The 20000-nt window shown below is 45.8% G+C and overlaps 1 protein-coding gene across 1 annotated transcript in view; it reads right to left on the bottom strand.

Moving 5' to 3' along the window:
* Window positions 1-20000, bottom strand: part of galnt14 (UDP-N-acetyl-alpha-D-galactosamine:polypeptide N-acetylgalactosaminyltransferase 14 (GalNAc-T14)) — a 120523-nt gene that overhangs the window by 61639 nt on the left and 38884 nt on the right. The window lies entirely within an intron of this gene.

Here is a 20000-nt window from a genome sequence, read left to right as displayed (position 1 = left end):
CCCTCAAACCACACACACACACACACACACACACACACACACACACACACACACACACACACACACACTGTGGCACCTGTCAGAGTGTCCAGGGAGCAATACTGGTGTTTAGGAGCAGTCGTTACAGAGGCATACAGGCTAATTAAAACACACTCCTTTCTTGACAGGCTCCACACACACACACACACACACACACACACACACACACACACACACACACACACACACACACAAATGAGGAGGTGTTGTGAAAAAGCGGAGAGCTGGAGAGTGTGAAAGAAACACAAAAGAGACACTGCTTGCATAGTGGGGTGTGTGCGTGTGTGTGTGTGTGTGTGTGTGTGTGTGTGTGTGTGTGTGTGTGTCGCGCACACGTGTATTACCCACTTTATGGGGACACATATGTATTTACACGGACACATTGTGGGGACTCGTCTTCCTTTCAGAGATGAAATGCACGAGTCCATAATGTAAAGCTTTAAACAGGGTGAAGACTCAGTTTAATGTTCGGGTTTGGGTTAAGAAAGTGGTCTGAACGGTTTGAGTAAGTCTCCAGGAAATTAATTTAAGTCGCTGTAATGTCCTCTGAAGTGACAGAAACATGGCTGTGAGTGTGTGTGTGTGTGTGTGTGTGTGTGTGTGTGTGTATGTGTGTGTGAGGAAGAGAGGTAAACCATGGGAGACAGCAGTAGGTAGCTGAGGGCCACACCAGGTGGTGGATGTGCCTGTTTGCTTAAATTACAACATGTTGACGTGTGTGCGTGTGTGTGTGTATGTGTGTGTGTGTGAGTGTTTGTGTGCACGGCAGATGGTGCGTGACGACTGTATTGCTCCCAGCAGCACAGCTGTCCAAGGCAATACAGCCTGGACACACACCTCTTCATCAAGTTAAATAACGGCTTCAAACACACTGACACTCACACACACACACTGACACACACACACACACACACACAAACCAAACACACCTCAGCTGTTCAATAATCTTATTTCTTCAGGTTTCAGCCAGAAAGATGGGGAAACGCTGGATACATTCCCATGAACCTATATTTTACCAGCTCAAATGCCAGAATCTAAAAAAGCTAAAATATCACGAAAAACCTTTGAAGTTTGGCTCGAGTGTGAAGTCGTCACATCGATAAAAGTGGAAACATGCAAACGGCTGTCGGACACGTCAGGCTGCTTCTTCTCAGCTGTGCTCAGCTGACAGTAAATCTTAACCAACAGCTAGCTTTGAGGGGGCGGGAGCCGGGCACAACTCCACCAGCCAAAAAAAGGGTAATAATACCACCACAGGGTGCACGAGGAGCAGCTCAGTTAATGGTGTCATCCTGCGACACCCTCTTCAATACATGCACATGAGCACTGATTCGTATCATATTTGACGTGTCAGAAATGTCCTTAAAAATCGTGCACTGGGCCTTTGCGGCACACCGATAGACGTCAGAAACATGGCCGACGGTTACAGCCGCCGACAGTGACCAGCGTGACGAGGTGAGAGGCGCACGCCGTGAACATTAAGGGTTAATTAATGAATCTCTGTGAATGGCCGAACAGGTGAGAGGGAGGGAAGCGCTCGCCGACAGGCTCAGTGACGCACATTCAACATATCACCAGAAAAATAAATACATCAAAGATGTGAGCCAGACGAGGAGGGAGGGCGGACGAGCCAGCTGGAATAACAACACTGATTATGGTAATGATATGAGGTGGTATTAGTTCATTCAGCGCTGCCCACCTGCTCCGCTCTGACCACAGCTGGTGAGAACGTGTGATCTATCTCAGCTTTAATTTTAACGCCGCACCGGCGTCGTGTGGGATGGCTTCAGGTCCTGCAGTCAAACCTGCGTCGTCCTGCCTTCAAACAGCTGCTGGATCCACCTACGATTCAGGATCCACAGGATGTTTCAAAGGGCCGTTTCAAAAGACGTTCCGCCAGAAATTCAGGAGGAAATACACAAAGCTTTTTTATCCTGACAGTAAAACCGAGTGGAATTTTCAACTGATGCCGTCGTCTCCTGATCTGACTGAAGAAACAGAAAGATCTTCTCCTGCGCTGAGCTGCAGCACAATGACAAGACTTTCTGTCTCTCAGCATGAAAAGTTATTAATTCAGTTCACTTCAGTTTAATTCAAAGCAATATAACTTTATGCATCCCTGCTACCGTCTGCAGCAACTCACCCCCTGCTGTCACCCCAGAGAAACTAAAAACATGAATTTATATGAGGAATTGGTATTAAAAACATTTTATAAACAAGTGTCTAAAAAACATGAAGTGCTGAAGTTGTGCAAAATAAACAAAATGACCTATAAAGAATTTAAAAGAACAGAGAGAGAGGCAATAAAAGAGTAATGACTTTTTACAGGCAGGTAGAGCCGAGCGGCGTCCCTCACCCGCTGAGACGTCTTTGACCGAACACACGACCAGTAAATCAGGCCTGATGTTAAAAATCTGCATGTGTGTGGCTGTTTGAGGCGTCTCCACCTCGTGTTTCGCTCAGCTCCCGCACCCTCATGCAGCCCCCTCCGCTCAGAGGAGGGAGGATTCTCCCGTATTCACTCATTAACGCGGTGAGTCCTTCGCTCAGGGTTAAACAAGACGGCGGCGTTTATTTCAACGTGAAGCAAACAGACTTAAACCGGCGCAATTAACAGGAGGAGAGAAGAAGAAGTGGAAACAGCAAATGTTGTTGAACTGTGGTGAAATGTTGTTCTAATGCAGCTCCCGTCGTGAAAATTTAATTTCCATTTAAACATGAGCAGAGAGAGAACTGATCTAATTTCATCTGCCGTCTCCCCTCAGCTCCTCTTCCTCCTCTCTCAACTCCTCACCTCTCTCCTCTGCTTCCATGTCCTCCCCTCTTCCTCATCCCCTTACTTTCCGTCTTCTTCCTCCTCTTTCCTCTCCTATTTTTACCTCAGCGGGGGTTTATTAACGAAGTGGAGATTCACACAGAGTGAGGGGGAGGGAGAGGGAGACGTGGATGAAAACAGTGTGAGTGAGACAGACGTAGAGAGTGAGACGGCGGGGCGAGAGAGCTAGGAAATAAGTGAGGCCCGTAGAGAGAGAGAGGGAGAGGTGGCCGTTGGGTTTTTATAATTGGCTGTCTGCGACTCAGAGAGGGTGAGTACAGTACCCCTCTGCCTCCACACACACACTCAAAGAGATCACATTTCCTCCTCTCGCCTCCCCTAACATGACATGAAACCAGCTTCTGAAGCCTCGGGGCTCTGAACATTTAAATTATCTCCTATCTCTTCGACTCACTGTGGGCTAAAGATCACAGATTCGGCTTCACAGCGCCGTCATTTCCTTCTGATTCGCCTAATTAGCGGCGCTAACGACGTCTCCGTACAATGTCGCTGTTGTAACCTGTGTGTTAACCCAGGCGACAATATTGTGAGTGGCTGTTGCTCTTATTGATGGGCCATTAGCAGCATCTCTGTGGTATTCCTACCTGTGTGTATTTACTGTCAACCTCTGAAAAGAGCTGTGAAGTGCAGCGAGCAGCACAAAGCAGGGCTGTGCAGTGATATAGACTGTATGCCGCACGCGCCACCACAACAATCCGTCTGTGCGTTCAACGATGAACGACAGTCTGCGTCTGGAACGGCGCCAAAACGCTCGTCGCTTTGGTTTTAGAATGAAAACGTATCTGCCGCTCTGGCACTTCATAATGATGTTTCAGCTGCAGCAACACCAATTCCCAAAATTCCGAGGGAGTGGCCGCCATATTGGTACAGGGAATAATATTGTATGTATGATGACATACATTTACTGAGAGCTGTCATATTTAAGAAAACTTAAAAACTTCTGACATTGTGGTTATGTGCTGTGGTGTTTCTGTCTGCTCTCCTGTGTCTCTGTGTGCATCCTCCCCAGGTACAACCCCCCCTCCTGCTGATTACAGCTGTTCAGGCAGCTCATCAGGGCCTGGAGCTCCAGGCGAGGCCGGCGGATCAGTCTGCAGCGTGGCTGGCACGGCCGGCTGTCATTTGCATAGTTCGTTGTGTGCTCGTGGTCTGATTTAAGGTCTGGTCACACATGCAGGCAAACAGTTCCTCCCCTCATCCTCTACAATTATCAAGAGTCTTAATACATTTTAGAAAATGTACAATCATGTAAATTGTGTTTTACAACAACAACAACAAACTAAATACTTGGAGCTAATGTGCAGAATCAAGGCAATAATGCGTAAAATGTAAATAAACAATTCTAACTGAACACTTTCCAGCCAGTAGATGCATTTAAAGCGACAGCAGAAACAAATCACATGTAATGTGTTAGAGCAGGAGCATCGGTAAGCAGCCTGCATCCATCTCTCAATGAGTACGAGAAGTTAAGCTTTAGAGGATAAAAACTCATCTTTCCGTTTACAGGAGGAAGATTGTGAGAGTTCTTCTTTCATAAATGACAGCCTCACTTTAGAAAACCACATTAACGTGCTGTAATCTACGAATTCAAAACTCTGATGACTGTTATTCATCAGTTGAACCGTCATTTCTGCTTATCATTTCCGTGAAAAACACAGAAACTCAAGCTTAAATGTGAAACACCGGGAGGAAAAAATCAAACCTTTAAGAAAAACTCTCATCATTTTTGGCTTATTTTAATGTGTCAGAGTTAGAGCCAATGGAGTAAAAGTACAGGTCTCCAGGGAGCAACTGAGAGGGAGTGATACCGAGTTAGAGGAGCAGAAGAAAAACCTGCGCTGCTCTTTAATCAAACATCCTACATACATCAGCCGCGCTCTGCTAGGTAGCTGCTCCTTAATATTCCCAAGGCTTCCACAGATGTGAGTAAAACTGGCTTTTCTTGTAATGGACCCTGGGCAACGGAAAGAAACACCTACAAGGCCTAATTAAACAAGACACACCGGCTTCTGTTCAGGACTGTATTTAAGTCACTCTCACGGAAGTTTGTGTCATTGTTTCCCAAAACTCCTCTTCTCTCCTGCTTTGTGCTCAGCTGGGATTGTTATTGATGACGCCGCGGCCCTCGTTCGGTCCGTCTCCCAGACTGCCGCGTGAAATAAAGGTTAAATAAAAGTAGTCGATAAAACAGAGAGAAACAAAACGAGCAAAAGCAGTTTCTCCGGGCAGTGAGGGGGAGGATGTAGATCAACATGAGTGAAAGCTGGCTGTGCTGTCGGGTGGAGCGGCTGCAGCTCTGTGGTCACACAGAAATGTAGAGATAATGTCTATACATTTAGCCCAGCGTCTCTGTGGGCGGAGTGCCTTCTGCGGTTCACGGGAGCTAAAATAAAACCGACCGACACGACGAGCCTGCTGCTTCAGGGCGAAGCGACCTGCTGTTCTCACCTTCGTCAAAATCATCCATGTTGATTAATAAGGTTCAGATTTCACTGAAGCCTTCGTGAGGAGAGAAAAGAGTCTCCACTTTCATTGTAATTCTGAATTTCTAGCAGACTCTGATCCAGAAGCCTTAAGTCTCCTGCAGCAAAGGGCGTGCTGCATTCACACGAGATAAAAACAGTCTGAGCTTCACCAAATTTACTGTCAAACTCCCGGCGATTGTCTGTAGATCCCAGTGAAGCATAATGACTCACCACGCTGTGACGAGCCTTCTGAACAGGCGTCCAAAATACTACGAGGTCTCATTAATAATTCACACTGCAGCCTCCACAATTCTTGACCCAGAGGAGGAGGGAAAAACTAAACAGATGCTAAGATATAGATTCACACAGGGTTTGTATTATGAGCAGGCTGCTGTGTTGGGGAAATATGGTCGGTAATTTGCGCTGGAATTTTTAATTTACAGATTAAGGCCGAGGCAGATTTGCATGGCATTAAAACCACAAAGGAGCTCTGCCGTTATTAGAAATCATAAAGGACTGGAGGCAGAACTAGACCCATGTGAATATGGTTTTTATTTAGGAGGAGATAACACATCGGCTTCCCTTATAGAAGAACGGGCTCGCTTCATGAAAACAGGGCATCGACCGTCGGTGAAGAGGCAGAAGCACCAACCTGAGCAGTCTGAAGAAAACCTGATCGCTCTTGACACCAAAACTGCATCTCAACTTTTGTTACTGAGAGAAGTCGACTGCACATCTTTCCTACATCAAGTCACCGAGACTGGAGAGTGAAAACAGCTGTGCACCCAAAGAAATGCCATTTCACAGAGTCACGCCTCCCTCCGTGCACCAGCACAACATCTGAGCCTTCCTCCTTTTTACACTTTCGGCTCCTCTCACTCGACTGTAGCTTGGTAAATTCATTCCTGTGGTGAATTGTTGACAAGGAGCTGCTATAAATGGACTGCGGCAGAGGCAGCGGCAGAGACTGGCTCCGTCCTGTATGACTGTTTTTGGCGAATCGATTTCCAGATACAGTAACAGCAGCTCGTGGTTCACCAGGTGACCCTGCAAACCAGAGTGAGGAGCAGCTCAGAAACACATCACAGAGTGTTTACAGAGCTCGCTCTTATCTGCTCTGGCTATTTATGTCCTGTTCTCATCAGGTTTTGTGCCAGGTGTCTTTGTGTTGTGGTGCATGTTGAGGGAAGTCACGCTGCTGTGTCGGGCGAGGGTCGGGGTCGGATCTGTTGAACGATGCTGTTGTTTGAGCTTGTGCTGCTGCACTGTGTGTCGTGTCCAGCTATTTTAAAACCATCAGCTCACAGAATAAGGTGTTAACGTTAGCGTGCCGGAGCTGAACGCAGACCAAGATAACAGAGTCGAAGGCATCAACAGACGGGCTGATCCAACAGCACATCGCTGCAGACAAAGCTACAAGCACTCCGCTGTTCTTTACTGACGACAGGGAAACCACCTGCTCCACAACAGCTACCAAACTGCCAAATTTAGGTCAGACTTCCACGAGGAACAGGCCCGTGTCTGGACAGCTTTGATAAAGGTCTGGCATCCTCGCCTAAGCCGGCTGTGCAGTGAAAGCAGCGTCTACAGTGGATCTGTTCAGCCACTGGATGGTCCAACGTGTTTAAAAAGCATCAAGGACAGACAGGATCGAGTTGAACTGGCGTACTGGACATTCTGCTACGGTATGTGATGTAATGTAAGTACTCACAGAAAACCACTCCATCTGCAGTGTGACATGACGTCATATGCAAGCAAGCTACAGAAGGGAAGCCAGCACAACACAACAGGATGAGACAAACTAATGCAAACATGAGGCGCTAAGCTAGAGCTTAACACAAAGAGGAGCACCACAAAAGCAGAAAAAGCCAATGGTTAAGTGTGCCCCTCACAGAGCATGTGACACACTCTGCATCCATGTCACAGCAGATTTCCATGTCCGCCTGCTGCCTGTTCACTCCTACCTGCTCTGTGCCTGCAGCCTGCAGCTGAAACAAACTCCACACTGGAACAAATGACAGTGATCATCCTGCTCAGATCTACATTGTGTTCACTCCTGTGGCATTCAACATGCCCCCCAGCATGCGATCACACACACACACACACACAGACACATTAACATTTACACCGAGCCGAGAAATAATATCTTCCTGTCCCGAGGACGAGATATTGATTGTGGCAAGCTGAGCTCAGAGTTTCGATTTACACATTTAGAGTCTGACAGCAGCCGTGTCGACCATTTGGCTGTCGTTAGCGGCGAAACGCTCATAACTTACAGCATAAATGGCTCAACGGGAAACATAAACCGCTAAACACTTTGCTGGGAGAGGAAAGGGAAGGAACAGACAACGGGAGAGGGGAGATGTGTTTGTTTGCTCGCTTGAGTGCAGATTTACTCAATTAAAACATGTTTAGCAACGTTGTTCCGAGCAGAAATCTGGTCTGTCTCACATCCGTGGATGTTTGGAGGCAGCAGAAAACGAGAGACGAGGGTCACCTGCACCTGGTGGGCTGTTTGTTTTCTCTGTTCTCAGCCGTACAGTCGCTGCAGGTGAGCGTATGTGGGAGCTGGCCAGTTGTTTTTATTTACGATCCGCTTCGGTTTTGTCGTGAGATTTCTTATTGAAGACCATAAAAAGTCTCTCTCACTAACACACTTATTAGGCCTGAGAGCTGAGCAACACAAAATTAAGTAATGAATTCTTGGGACGATTGCCTTAATGACACCCATCAAGCCCAAATTCATTATAAGGTGCTTTTAAATGGCTTTAACACTCTCTCGCTCACACACACACACACACACACACACACACACACACACACACACACACACACACAGTCTCATAAGTCACACACACAGAACAGAAAAAGGCAGTTAATAGTAAAGTAATGAAGAGTTACAGCATAAACTCTTTATAAGCCTCTCATCGCTCATAAATCACTTAGAAACCAATTTCATACCAAAGCAGGGAAGAAGGGGGGGGGGGGTCTGGATTGAAGAAAAGAATTAGCGAGGAAGAAGAGACGAAAAAAGAAAGAGGTACAGACTGATGGAGAGAAGGCAGGAGGAAGGCAATGAGGAGAACGTTTAGAAGGAAGGGCCGAGGGAGGAAAGAGGAAGACAAAGACGGCAGATTAGAGCGAGGGAAGAGAAGGAGGGAAGGCTGGATGAAAGGGGAAGAGTGAGTCAGGGATTACGAGAGCACTGGAGCTAACGGGGGAAAGGAGACGAAAGAAAAGCAGTGAGGATGACTGTGGGGAAGGGAGGAAGATGAGAGCATATCCATGAACTGAGCGCTTCGGTAGAAGTGCCCTTGAGCCTCAGCGGCTCGTGTCCACACAGAATCTGAATCTGCAGTATTTTCCAGTTTATTCTGTCTTCAAATGTAAAATTCAAACACGCCTCTTCTTTGTGTGCTTTGAACAGCCTCTGCGCTCGTCTTCATCAAGCTCAGGAACTCTGATGAAGATGCTTTAAAGCCTGTTATTTAACACGTTTATTTCCCCACATGCATTTTGACTGCCTTCATATAACATAATCCCATCATATAATCCCTAAAAGTGGATTAATACAGGAATTCTCCTTCTGAGGACTATTTTTGGATTTTCTAGTTTTCAGGATATGAAAAAGATTTGTGAGTCTTCACCACGTCCCCCGGAGGTTACTAATGATGGCGGCAGTAAACCTGGAAGAAATCAACCAGATGTGCCACCTGTGTGATATCTTAAATAAAACTCATAAAGTAAATGAGGAGATCTACGGCTTCACGATGCTGATATGGACACCTGTGCTGACAGCTTCAGGTGAGCCTTAAATCTCGAACTTAATTTCAAAAATGAATGTCAGGGGTCCTTCAGCTTCAGAGTAACTGAATTATTCACCCACTGCTACCTCCAAAATATGAAGTGCAGACGCCCCGAGTGTTAAACTCCATCTTGTTCAGGAGAGCAGTCCAGTCTGACGTAGACTTTAGTCAGCCGCGCTGGTTTAACAAGCGTTTAAGTGTTTTCAAGATGCTCAGGTGGAGGCAGAGGTGGGAGCTCGGTTCACGACTGTGCTGTTGATACTGAGAGAGCTGCTGCACCAAATGTTTAATTCATAGATAGATTTAGTCAGCGCGGTTGAAAAATCCATCAGTTTCCTCCAGGTGGGAGGATGTGCAGCCAGTGAGAGCGCGATGCTTGTTTGATTTGTGTTGTGCAGCTCGGAGTCCGAGTGCAGGATGGATTTTCAGCTGTGGGGCCTCAACAGTGCAGATCCAACACGGCGGCAACGACAGAACACGGAGCAGCGCCCTTAAACAGCAGCACAGCGAAGGAGCGACGGAGGGTTCCTACGCCGGCTGTTAATGCATCACTGTCCAATCATCTTATATCTGTACGTTAAACAATTAAAGGTGTTTTTTTGTGTGAAAATATGCGAGATATGAAAAACATATTGTGCTAAAAGTATTTCCATTTCCATTTAAGACCATGTAGGAAATTTCCTTACATGCGGAGATGAACTTCACCCAAACATCCACAGTATTCAGAGCACAGATAGGTTTCCTGGCTTCACTGATGCTGGCTGCGTGAAGAACACTTGGTCAACTGGCCCGGTTAAGTCAGGGTTAAGAATACAACAAAGGCAGAGCGAGATACAGCTGAGCAGGCCAAAAGGAAATTTCACTCGCACTAACACACACACAGACACAAAGTCACAGACTGGAAAGCGCTTGGAATAGACCTCGTATTAATCTGCAGGCAGAGCCAATGGAGAAGCTCCTGGGAGGCTATTAGCTTTAGGACTATTCAGCGCTCCATTTGGATTAGGCTGCACTGGGACAGGGATTAAACAAACTCTGCTGCCACATTACAATGGATCCAGCAAACCTCGGTGTGCCGCCGGGTCACCTTTGTGGCTACTGTCTTTTGAAAACAGAACAAAGACCTTCAGATACAGGAGATATTTAATCATGCTTGAGTTTTCGGGCGCAGCGGACTTGTTTTGCAGTCACGTCTCTTCTGATTTGACTCAGCTGTACGATAACGTGTTCTTCATAAAACACACGTTTGTCGCCTGGATCACTGTTTATTTTTGTTTGGATGCTGATCCCTGTTTTTCATTTCTTCTACTGTTTTATTCTCAGCAGCTGGGAAGTCTTTGATCCTCAGCTCTTGGTGACTATTAGCTGGTTTTATCATTGATATAATAAAACATGGAGAAACATGAACTCTTCCCCCGTCAACTGCTACCTGAGAACTAGTTTAAGTGGTGCAACCTGGTTTGATATATTAACCTGCAGCCTCCACTTACACCTGTGCAACAGAGGCAGGTATGAAACAGCAAAAAGCATTTTTTTGCCTTCAGTGTCCTTCAGATGGAGCAGACGCTTGAAAACAACAAAAACACTTTACCAATGAATATTCAGGAGAACTTCAAACGTTAATCATAATAACTTCAGCTGCCACGTGATCATACCTTTAACATGCCGCACTGCCTGTGAGGAGACTACACCTGAGGCAATAAAACCACTGTGTCCTACGCCCACGGAGGACGTCCCTCACTGTGATTACAAGTCCAGCAGTGCGGCTGGTCTGCAGCACCGTAGAGCCCATAATAATAGTTAAGGACATCCGAGCAGCATTGAGGTTTTTTTATTCAGCAGTCACCGATGCATGTGTGCTGACTGAACCATTTTCTTTAAAGCAGCACGCATACATTATGGCGGGGGCCTTTGGAGCGGCTCACACTCCAGAAGGTTATTTATTCACACGGTACAGTAGAGTGGAGCTTTGGACGGGCATTTACATTTAGAGTATTTCAAGGTCCAGATGAGTTTGTTTGTCTTGCCTGAAAGTGTTGCAGAATATGACCTTAAATACAAGTGTGATATTTTACACTGTGGGGGGGGCAAGCGATGAAAAATGGGTTTCAGATCCAGAGATAAGCAGCGAATAAAAGGCAGAGTTCACTTTCCCGAATCAAACTGTCTCTTTTATCTGAGCCTCACCAGTCACTTGGTCTATCCGGCCATCTGCCCAGCAGTCAACACCAGCTCTCGTCATTTGCATCCCTTTATCTGCTCTCAGGAAGTGAGAGAAAGAGAATACAAAATGAAAAGTAAAGGGGCGAATGTTGGAGAAAAACAATAAAAGGGAACGAGGGAGCAGCGGGGATGAAAAGCAAAAGTCGCTGTGAATCAAAGCGAACAATCAGAGGCTCACTCCTCATTTCCTGTACCGGCTTCAGAGGGCATCGTTAACATGGAAAGTCCTGTCTCCTCTGCTCTGACAGCCGTGCGGGGGTCCGATTCGCTTCGCTTCGCGTCGTCTACACTTTTAAGACAACGCCACGCCGCTGCCTGAAGGCACCAATCAGCAAGAAACGTGTCATCTATGCGCCTCACGTCTGCGAGCAGAAGGTGGATTGGAAGCGGGAGAGGGCGGTGGGTTTGGAACCAGAGAGCCCCTGATGACAGAGAACGGGGCCTTTACATTACCTTTAAGCAAGATATTTAACCTCCAGCTGATCCAATCACGCCAGTAAGGTGCCGCAGGTAGAACTATACCATTACAATGACTCACAGGTCCTCCAGGAAACACACAAATAAAAGGATTAGGAGAAGCGCGATTATCCCCTGCCTATTGAAAGCACAGGTGAGATGACTGATTTGTAAGCAAACCCTACACGGCAGGCTGTGCTAAAGGCAGAGATGACAGCAGTTCAGGTGTCTTAGAGTGAGACCCACAGCAGAGTGTGCAACGTTCAGTGTGACTATCAAAACCTCTGTACGGTACACTGTATGTACATATCAGGACATGCAGAGCGTATGAAATGATGGAGTGTTTGTGTGAATATTTCAGATTTTACACGTCAGTCAGTGTTGTGTACAGCGGCTGGATCCTATCAGAATGACATGCTCCTCTGCGGATTGAGATGATTTCCAGAACCAGCGGGGGAACTACAACGTTTTCATCATCGCATATTTTTAAAAATTCATAGCGCTCCAGCTAAAAACAAGCTTTTACAATTTCCTAAAAAGGCTGCAGATGCAAAACACGCACAGCTCCATGTTTCATGAGTCTTTACTCGAACAGGTACAATGCACAATAAAAACAATGCAGGAGGAGATGTGATGTACTGGGCTTCAGGAAATTGGTATTTTCCGCCCGCAGAGCCGGGGCAGGTGGGTAGAAAAACACATGAATGAGAGAATTAGATATTAAGACGGTAGAAAACGCAAACAGAGTCAGTAAAAGTGCGTTTTGAGCCGCGTGCGACCACACCTGGGTCCAACTGGTTTGTCAACACTTCCATTTCCGTTCTGATTGTTTCCAAGAAAACCGTATTTCATTATTTCTCAAACTTTCACAAACTGAACGATCAGTTTTCAGTCCTGATTTTAGGACATTTTTCAAAGACACATCTCTTTTTCTCATAGATTAACATCAAACCAAAGAAATCTCCATTCTGCATCTGGTTCATTGTTTTGGTGTATTTTAACAGAATCAGTTTGAAAGCTGAGAGTTTATCTACTATGGTCTCATTCCATTTAGTTTCTTAATCTGGGATTAATTACACTTTGCCATTCTTTTCCGTGATATTTTAATTCCTCTTCGGTGTCAAGTTATGTGTTGTTGGGTGTTTTTTATCTTGTCTGCTTTATTTGTAGGAATCAGATCCAGTGAGGTTTGGGAAGGTTTCGTTATTCTGGTCGGTTAATTTATCATCTGTGTCACCTGAAGCGTTTGGGTGATACCTTTAAGGCTTTTCTGTGTTCTCTTAAACTAACTCAGCGTCATTTGGGAATTGCAGATAAACAGTCAAAGAAAACACTCGTCATACTCAGAGGTCGATAAACTGCAGGTACAACACATGTCACTGGGAGTTGTAGAAGGTAGCTACATGCCGGCAGTCAAGGTTACAGTCAGTTAATAAATGTTCAGGTTCTTCAGTTTTTGAGATGAAGCTCCGTGTGTTTAAACGTCCACAAAAGATCCCTTTCAGTTTTGTTTTTGGGTTCCGTCTGCGTGCTTTATAGTCTGAAAGAGCTAAATGTCCTGTAGCACATTTGTACTACTCAGCATTGAACAGCTTTCGGCCGATATCATTTAGCTTGGACACCGAGTTTGACGGCTTGTTGTTGCTCTGCTAATTTCCCTCTCCGTCTTCGTCCCTCTCTCCTCAGTCACACCCACGTCATTGCAGTGGTGGACTTGATTAGAGGGAATTAGCGATGTGCAGCCCTCGGCTAGCAGGGGTTGAAGCCTCTGTCACTGGAGGGCAGATCAATGCTCAGTTAGTTACTGTCAATGCAGCCGGACGCACTCGGACACGCTGCCCTGCGCTGCTGTGCAGTCTAAAAGATCAAAGGCCACGAACGGCGATTAAGTGTCATATTAAGAAAAAATATATTCCAATTTCAACTCATTTGCTGATGAATTATGAGCTGCTACGGGCTTTTTGTCAAGGAGGAAGATGAACGTGTTAATCATTTGATCTCTCAGCACAGTGAAAGGTCATGAAGAGTATTTATTGTGCTATTATTGTTATTTCATATGAGCACAAATGACGCTCACAGATACCACTGGGTGATGTCTGCTCCTGGAAGCTCAGAGGACTTTATTCTACTTTCAATCAGTCGTATACCACCAGGCATTAACGAGGGAGAGGCATCTGGAAAAACACCATATTACCACATCAGTACTGGTAAGGGTTTACAATGGTCTTACAGTGCAAAACGGAGCACCTGCTGGATCCTGAGTGCAGCTGTCAGTCAGTCTGTCAGCGCCGTGCATGGAGCTGCAGTCTCGGGCTGTCTGGACCCGCTCGGCTGACGGCTATTTTAAGATGCGTCATGCTTTCTGCTGCGTGTTGGCTCTATATCGGGGTAGTGACAGTATGTCTTGTGGTAAGACGAGAAGCTGTTTTCTCTGCCAGCAGAACGTGACCCAGTCTGTCTCTCCGCTTAACTACACGTTCTCTCTTTCTGCCTTTCCTCATTCAATTCTAATACGCTTTTTGGGCCTGAGGTAATTTGTAGCGAGACACAGTTAACGAGAGACAAACGCTGAAGCACACTTGACCGCCTGTACCTTCGCTCCACTTTTCAAAGGCTGCACCTCCTGCTGAGGAAATAAGTATAAGCCGACGTCCAGCCACAAGTTCACAGGGACCTTCAAACTACAGCTGCTACATGAGGAGGTTGTACAGAGAGTCCAGGCCACTAGCATGGCTAGAAACTAGTGTGTTGGAAATCCTTAACTTTACGTCTTTCGCTTCATGTCTAAAGAGACACAACAGAGAAACTGGCGTGCGTTGCTCGTGATGTTACCAGAGTCAACGTCACAGTGAGGAAAACAGCAGTAACTGGATGTAACTCCAGTTCTAAGAGTATATGCGTAGCCCTACACCTGCATGTCATCGCACATTATTTTGGATTTGCTAAAACATTTATCACGGTCATGACGATATTACAAAATCCCTGTCGTGACAGAAGATGACATCAGTGACGCTGATGAAACCACCTCGAATGGCTGTCAGCAGTAATCCCACATGATAAACAGGCTTTTTCCCACAGGCTGCAGCTCATATTCACAGCACAGCAGCAGCAGGGCAACATGGCCGCTGATGGGACGAGCTGAGGGGAGACGCTGGACACTGGCGCTGTCTCTCCCCCACCGCCTCGCCTCTCCTCTCCCCTCCTGTCCCTCGCTCTATTAACCCGAGCTATTTGCATGGACTGTTCCATTAGACGGCTGGACAGCAGAGCAGATGAGAGCAGAGAGAGGGAGAGGGAGGAAGAGGAGCAGAGAGCCTCGCAGGATAATGATACAACAGCCGAAGATCCTGACAGAACAATTTCCTCTCTCTCTTTGTCTTCTCTTTATCTCTCTCTCTCACACACACACACGGCTGTCTGATGAGGCTGTCATGTTGGGGGATCGGCTGATCCATCTCTCCTTCTCTTCTCCTCTCTGTCTCTCCTCCCTCCATTAAACTTTTATTACTCCTGCTCTCTCTTTCTCTCTCTCTCTCTCTCTGTCTCTCCCAGGCACTCACTTCCCTTTCGGTCTAATTCAGAAAATTACAATCCATGAATTTATAGAAGGATGTAATGTGGAGGGAATGGTATTATCACCTCCGGTCAGTGATCCTGGCTCAATGCCTTTTATTTTTTCTTCTTTTAATCCCCCTCTGAATGATGAACACAGACCCTCCACGTCCTCAGACACCAAGACGTATTATTTTAAGAAGGAAATAAGATGAGATTTTGCAGCCGGCGCCCAGTCTGCATGTCGATCAGTGTAAGGTGAGGTCGCCATCAGAGGTCAGAGGTCACAGTGATCTAGAATCTGACCACATCACCATTGTTTCAAAACACTGTCTTGGCGACTTCAACATTATCAAGAGTTCAGCAGTTTGATTCTGTCTGCACACAAATAATCTACATTAAGTCAAAAAAGGCTTAAAAAAACGTTATCAAAAACAGAATATAAAAAAAAAATCTGCAGGAAGATTTTTAACTCAGAGACAAATGTGTTTCTTTTACTGCTCACGCTCAGCTGAGTCCTGCTTCGCTGCTGTACGATACTATTTTTGCTGATACAACAGCCCAGTTTTCCCACAGATAGCACCAACATTAAATCAAATCAATTAACTGATTAATCTAATCCAATTAAATCTAATCTACACACTGATGCAGTTCCATCCAGCCACCGAATTTACTGGGTCTGGTAATCCAGACGGACTCCAGTAATTGTGTTAATCACCGTGTCGAACTAAATGGGATTAACTGATGCTACAGATCTGTCTGGATGGGATTAGTGTTTCATAAAAACATCATGAAGTGACTGTGTGCATCAGTCACTTCAGAGAGGAACACAAACGTCATTCATGAACTACTTCAGCGGTCCTTTGTAATTTGAAATTCAGTGCACTTAAAAATTAGTTGAGCTGATTCGGACGAGCATGAGAACTGCACTCATCACAAATCATTTGATTGGTGTTTTCTGAAATCGTCATTTGATTGGTCCTGAGGTAAACCTGAGGTGACCAGGCTCTCAGCTGGCCTCCGTCTCTCCTCTTACTGTACACAACGAACCACACGCTGCCCTGAGTAACAACGACACCCGGAAATCACCTCTTAGCATTATCTTTGTCATAATGCACCTGCAATGTACCTGTCTTACACAGACTGTGTGCTTTGTCGAGGCTGATGTACCTGCCTGGAGCTGATACAAAAAACCTGTAATTTCATTGGCTGAAGCGGTGAGCAGTGATTCTTCAGCTGCATCATTATCTCAGAGCTTCTGAATGGATCAAATTGGAGGCAGACAGTCATTTTGAGCCAGTGTCGCTCTCCGCCTGCCAAACCGCCCTGACCGGCCTGCCTCTGAGTGGGTGCCACTTGTCATCTGAAAGCCCCTCAGGGATGATTGGAGTAACTGCTCAGGCCTCAAATTTCAGCCTGTGCTCCACTTGGCCTGATTCATTCCAGCCCAACACAAAACAATATTCTGCAGCCTAAACCCAACAGAAAGCCGACGATGCAAAGTGATCACTGTGGGTCATCTGTGGATCTGGTACCCAAAGCTAACTCGTGCTCCTTTGTACTACAAACAACAATGCAGGAAACACTCAGGTAGTTTCTCTTTGTTGGCCAGTGCTGACCATCACTTCCACCACCACCAGTAGTGTTATTAAGGAGTTCAACGAGACCAGTGTTTCCTCCGTCACTGCACGGGGAAACGCCCGCCAGGCCAACAGAAGTCTCTTTTAATGACAAACATAAAAGCAAATATCCGTTCACTCTGAAATCAATCATGTGCTTTCGTGGGGACGCTGAACCTCGGCGTCGCTGCCTGGGAAGCTTTTATGTGATGAGAGCGCCACTACCAGCGCTTCACACGATCGTTAACATCCTCTGCTCTCGCGTTTCATCGAGGGCAGGATTAACCTCACTGCAAGATATTGTCAAGTTTGAAGTGTTTCAAGATGAGCTAACTCGATAATTAAGCTTGTCTTAGTTTGGTGAAGTGTTTTGAGGTGCGCCACCACCCAAAAGCAGAATTACAATTACATTTAAGAGACTCTACTCTCTTGCTTCTGTGACCTTTGACCCCTGAACTTGTCTGTTTCAGTCATATAATGAAGCTACTCCAGGATATGAACCTTCCTGTGCTGGCTTAGCACCTTAACTTTAAAAGTTACTAAACAACCAGCAGCCTGGGGGCGTTTTTTTTGTGTGGGTGTTAACTTGTGTTTGACAAAGTCTTCATGCCCGAGCGAGCCACTTAAAAGCCAGTCAGCTAAATGTAATGTAATGTGAGGCGATGTTTCACTCGGCTAGAACATCTATATATTTCACCACGCTCGATTTAAGCTGATGAACGGTCCACATCCGACGTGAGCTGATGATCCATCTGTATTCTGCGTATTTCTCAGCTGTCATTATTGATCACCTCAAACAAGGAAAACACTCCCGGCCCGTCTCTGCACTCTCTCTCCGTGTGTGTGTGTGTGTGTGTGTGTGTGTGTGTGTGTGTGTGTGTGTCTCTCTCTTCATTTACTTTATATATATATATATATATGTCTCAGAGGCTCCATGCATATTACATGTGCAGGTTTATATATATGAGAAATACATTTTTGTGCCACGACACAAAACTTGTGAATTTAACGGATTATTTAATGGTAATCTCTCTTGGGGCATGGAAAAGGCTTTTGTGTGTGTGTGTGTGTGTGTGTGTGTGTGTGTGTGTGTGAACCGGGATCTATAGGAGCTTGTTCAGCCTGCTGTCTGTGCACTTCATCACGCTGAGCTGGAACATATTGCAGTTATTCGACAAAAGCCAGAAGGTGGAAACAAATTCAGGCTTGAATTCTCTAATCGTTACAGACCAGCCAACTGAAACAGCCAGTGAGTGAGGCACTGTGCGTGCGTGTGTGTGTGCGTGTGTGTGTGTCTGTCCGTTGACAAGTGTACATGTGTATTAATCATTAAGGGGAGGCTGACTGAATGGCTTCATAAAGGACCAGGAGCTGCTGATTTCAGCACTCTTGGTTTCAATGGCTCAGCTTGGTGCAACGCGGCGGCGTCTCAAGTGACCTTGGCATGGAGAGGACGACCCGCCAGCCTCCTGCTGCAGGTAGACAGCGGGCATGCAGATCACGTGACGAGTCTACGCTTAGAGTTAAGATCTGGATCCAAAGATTATGATTTGAACCTTGAGATTCTCTATGTAAAGGCTGCAAAAAACAGGTTTCATGAGAAAATGTCTGAAAATAACTGCAGGGAATAAGCTGAGAAGAACAAAAAAAAACATACCAAATGAATTCCTGCTGTCTGTATGGTCACTTCTTTAAAGAAAAGGAGGGAATGACACAAAACTTTTGTTTTGCCAACTCATTTTTGTGCCCCTGGTTCCTGAAACCCTCGTTATTTTTTCCCATATCCCAACTGAACGTGACTCAGAGCTTCTACGGCTTTGATGTGCATGAAAGTCCACATGATGAACTTCTGTGTTAGAAAATACCTGCTTCTTTGCTAAAAGTGCATAGAAAAGGTCTGAGCTGTAGTGTCCCCAGTAACATTAACGATCTCTGAGAGATAAAGACTGAGCTGCTGATGGAACAGATTTCAGAGCCGACAGGTTAATCGGTTCACGCTGGACTTCTGGATCACTTGTGTTTGAGTTCAGCAGCTGTGGTGCTGCGTTTTGCATCTGACTGACCTCTTCTGCACAGCAACAGCCTAAAGCTCACAGGTAGCGCAGCATTTAGAGCCAACACAGACCAACAAAAGCTGATTTCTCATAACCGGAGCGGAGATAATTAAAGCTTGTGGAGAAAGAATGAACCAATCGGCTCTTTACATTCCCCAGAAGAGTCCTGTGTTTACACGTTATGTAACATCAGGCAGATTGTTTAAAGATAAGATCTGAAATGGGAAAAACGCTTCTGGAAGCAGGGACCCCATCACAGACCATCTTCTGATGCACAGATGTTCGGGTCAGACACAAACCTCTGAATCTCTGCTCATATCTGCAGTTCTTCAGCGACTCAAACAGCTCTGGTGTTGTGCTTGTTGACAGCTGTTTGCCTTTATTTCACAGCTCTGATAACAACAAAGATAAAATCACAATAAGCTTTTCCATTCAAGTTGCTTTGAAGCATGTGAGAGTGAAAGGTTTCGCAGTCTGATGTCGACTTCTCCTCTGTGGCGCTTTGAGAGCCTGATTAGTTTGTTGTTTGGTGCATTCGGCGTCACCTGTCTTCATTTCCTCCTCTGTTTACCTCCCTGCTCGCTTGTTCATTTATTAGTTATTCATCTGATTCATTAATCAGTTCATTTAATTCTTTACTTGTTTAATCTCCACCTCATTAATTAGTTTCTACGCATCTTTCTTGCGTTTTTATGCGTCTGTTTAGTCTGTTGATCAGCCTCTGCTTTTTGTTCTCAGCCTCTTCAGCTCAGAGTTGTTATTAGTGAACTCTGCATGCAGCTCAGAGAACAGAAGGCCGGCAGCTCCAAACGGCAATAAAACCCCGTCTCTACTGTGTGTGTGTGTGTGTGTGTGCGTGTGTGTGTGTGTGTGTGCGTGTGTGTGTGCGTGTGTGTGTGCGTGTAAGTAGGTGTTTACTGCAGTGTTTTACTTGTAATTATCAACGGCTC

This window comes from Chaetodon auriga, chromosome 18, assembly GCF_051107435.1.
Source record: "Chaetodon auriga isolate fChaAug3 chromosome 18, fChaAug3.hap1, whole genome shotgun sequence".
Classification (NCBI taxonomy): Eukaryota; Metazoa; Chordata; class Actinopteri; order Chaetodontiformes; family Chaetodontidae; genus Chaetodon; species Chaetodon auriga.
Note: the sequence above shows the minus strand (reverse complement) of the source record. Positions and strands in the feature narration are given on the sequence as shown.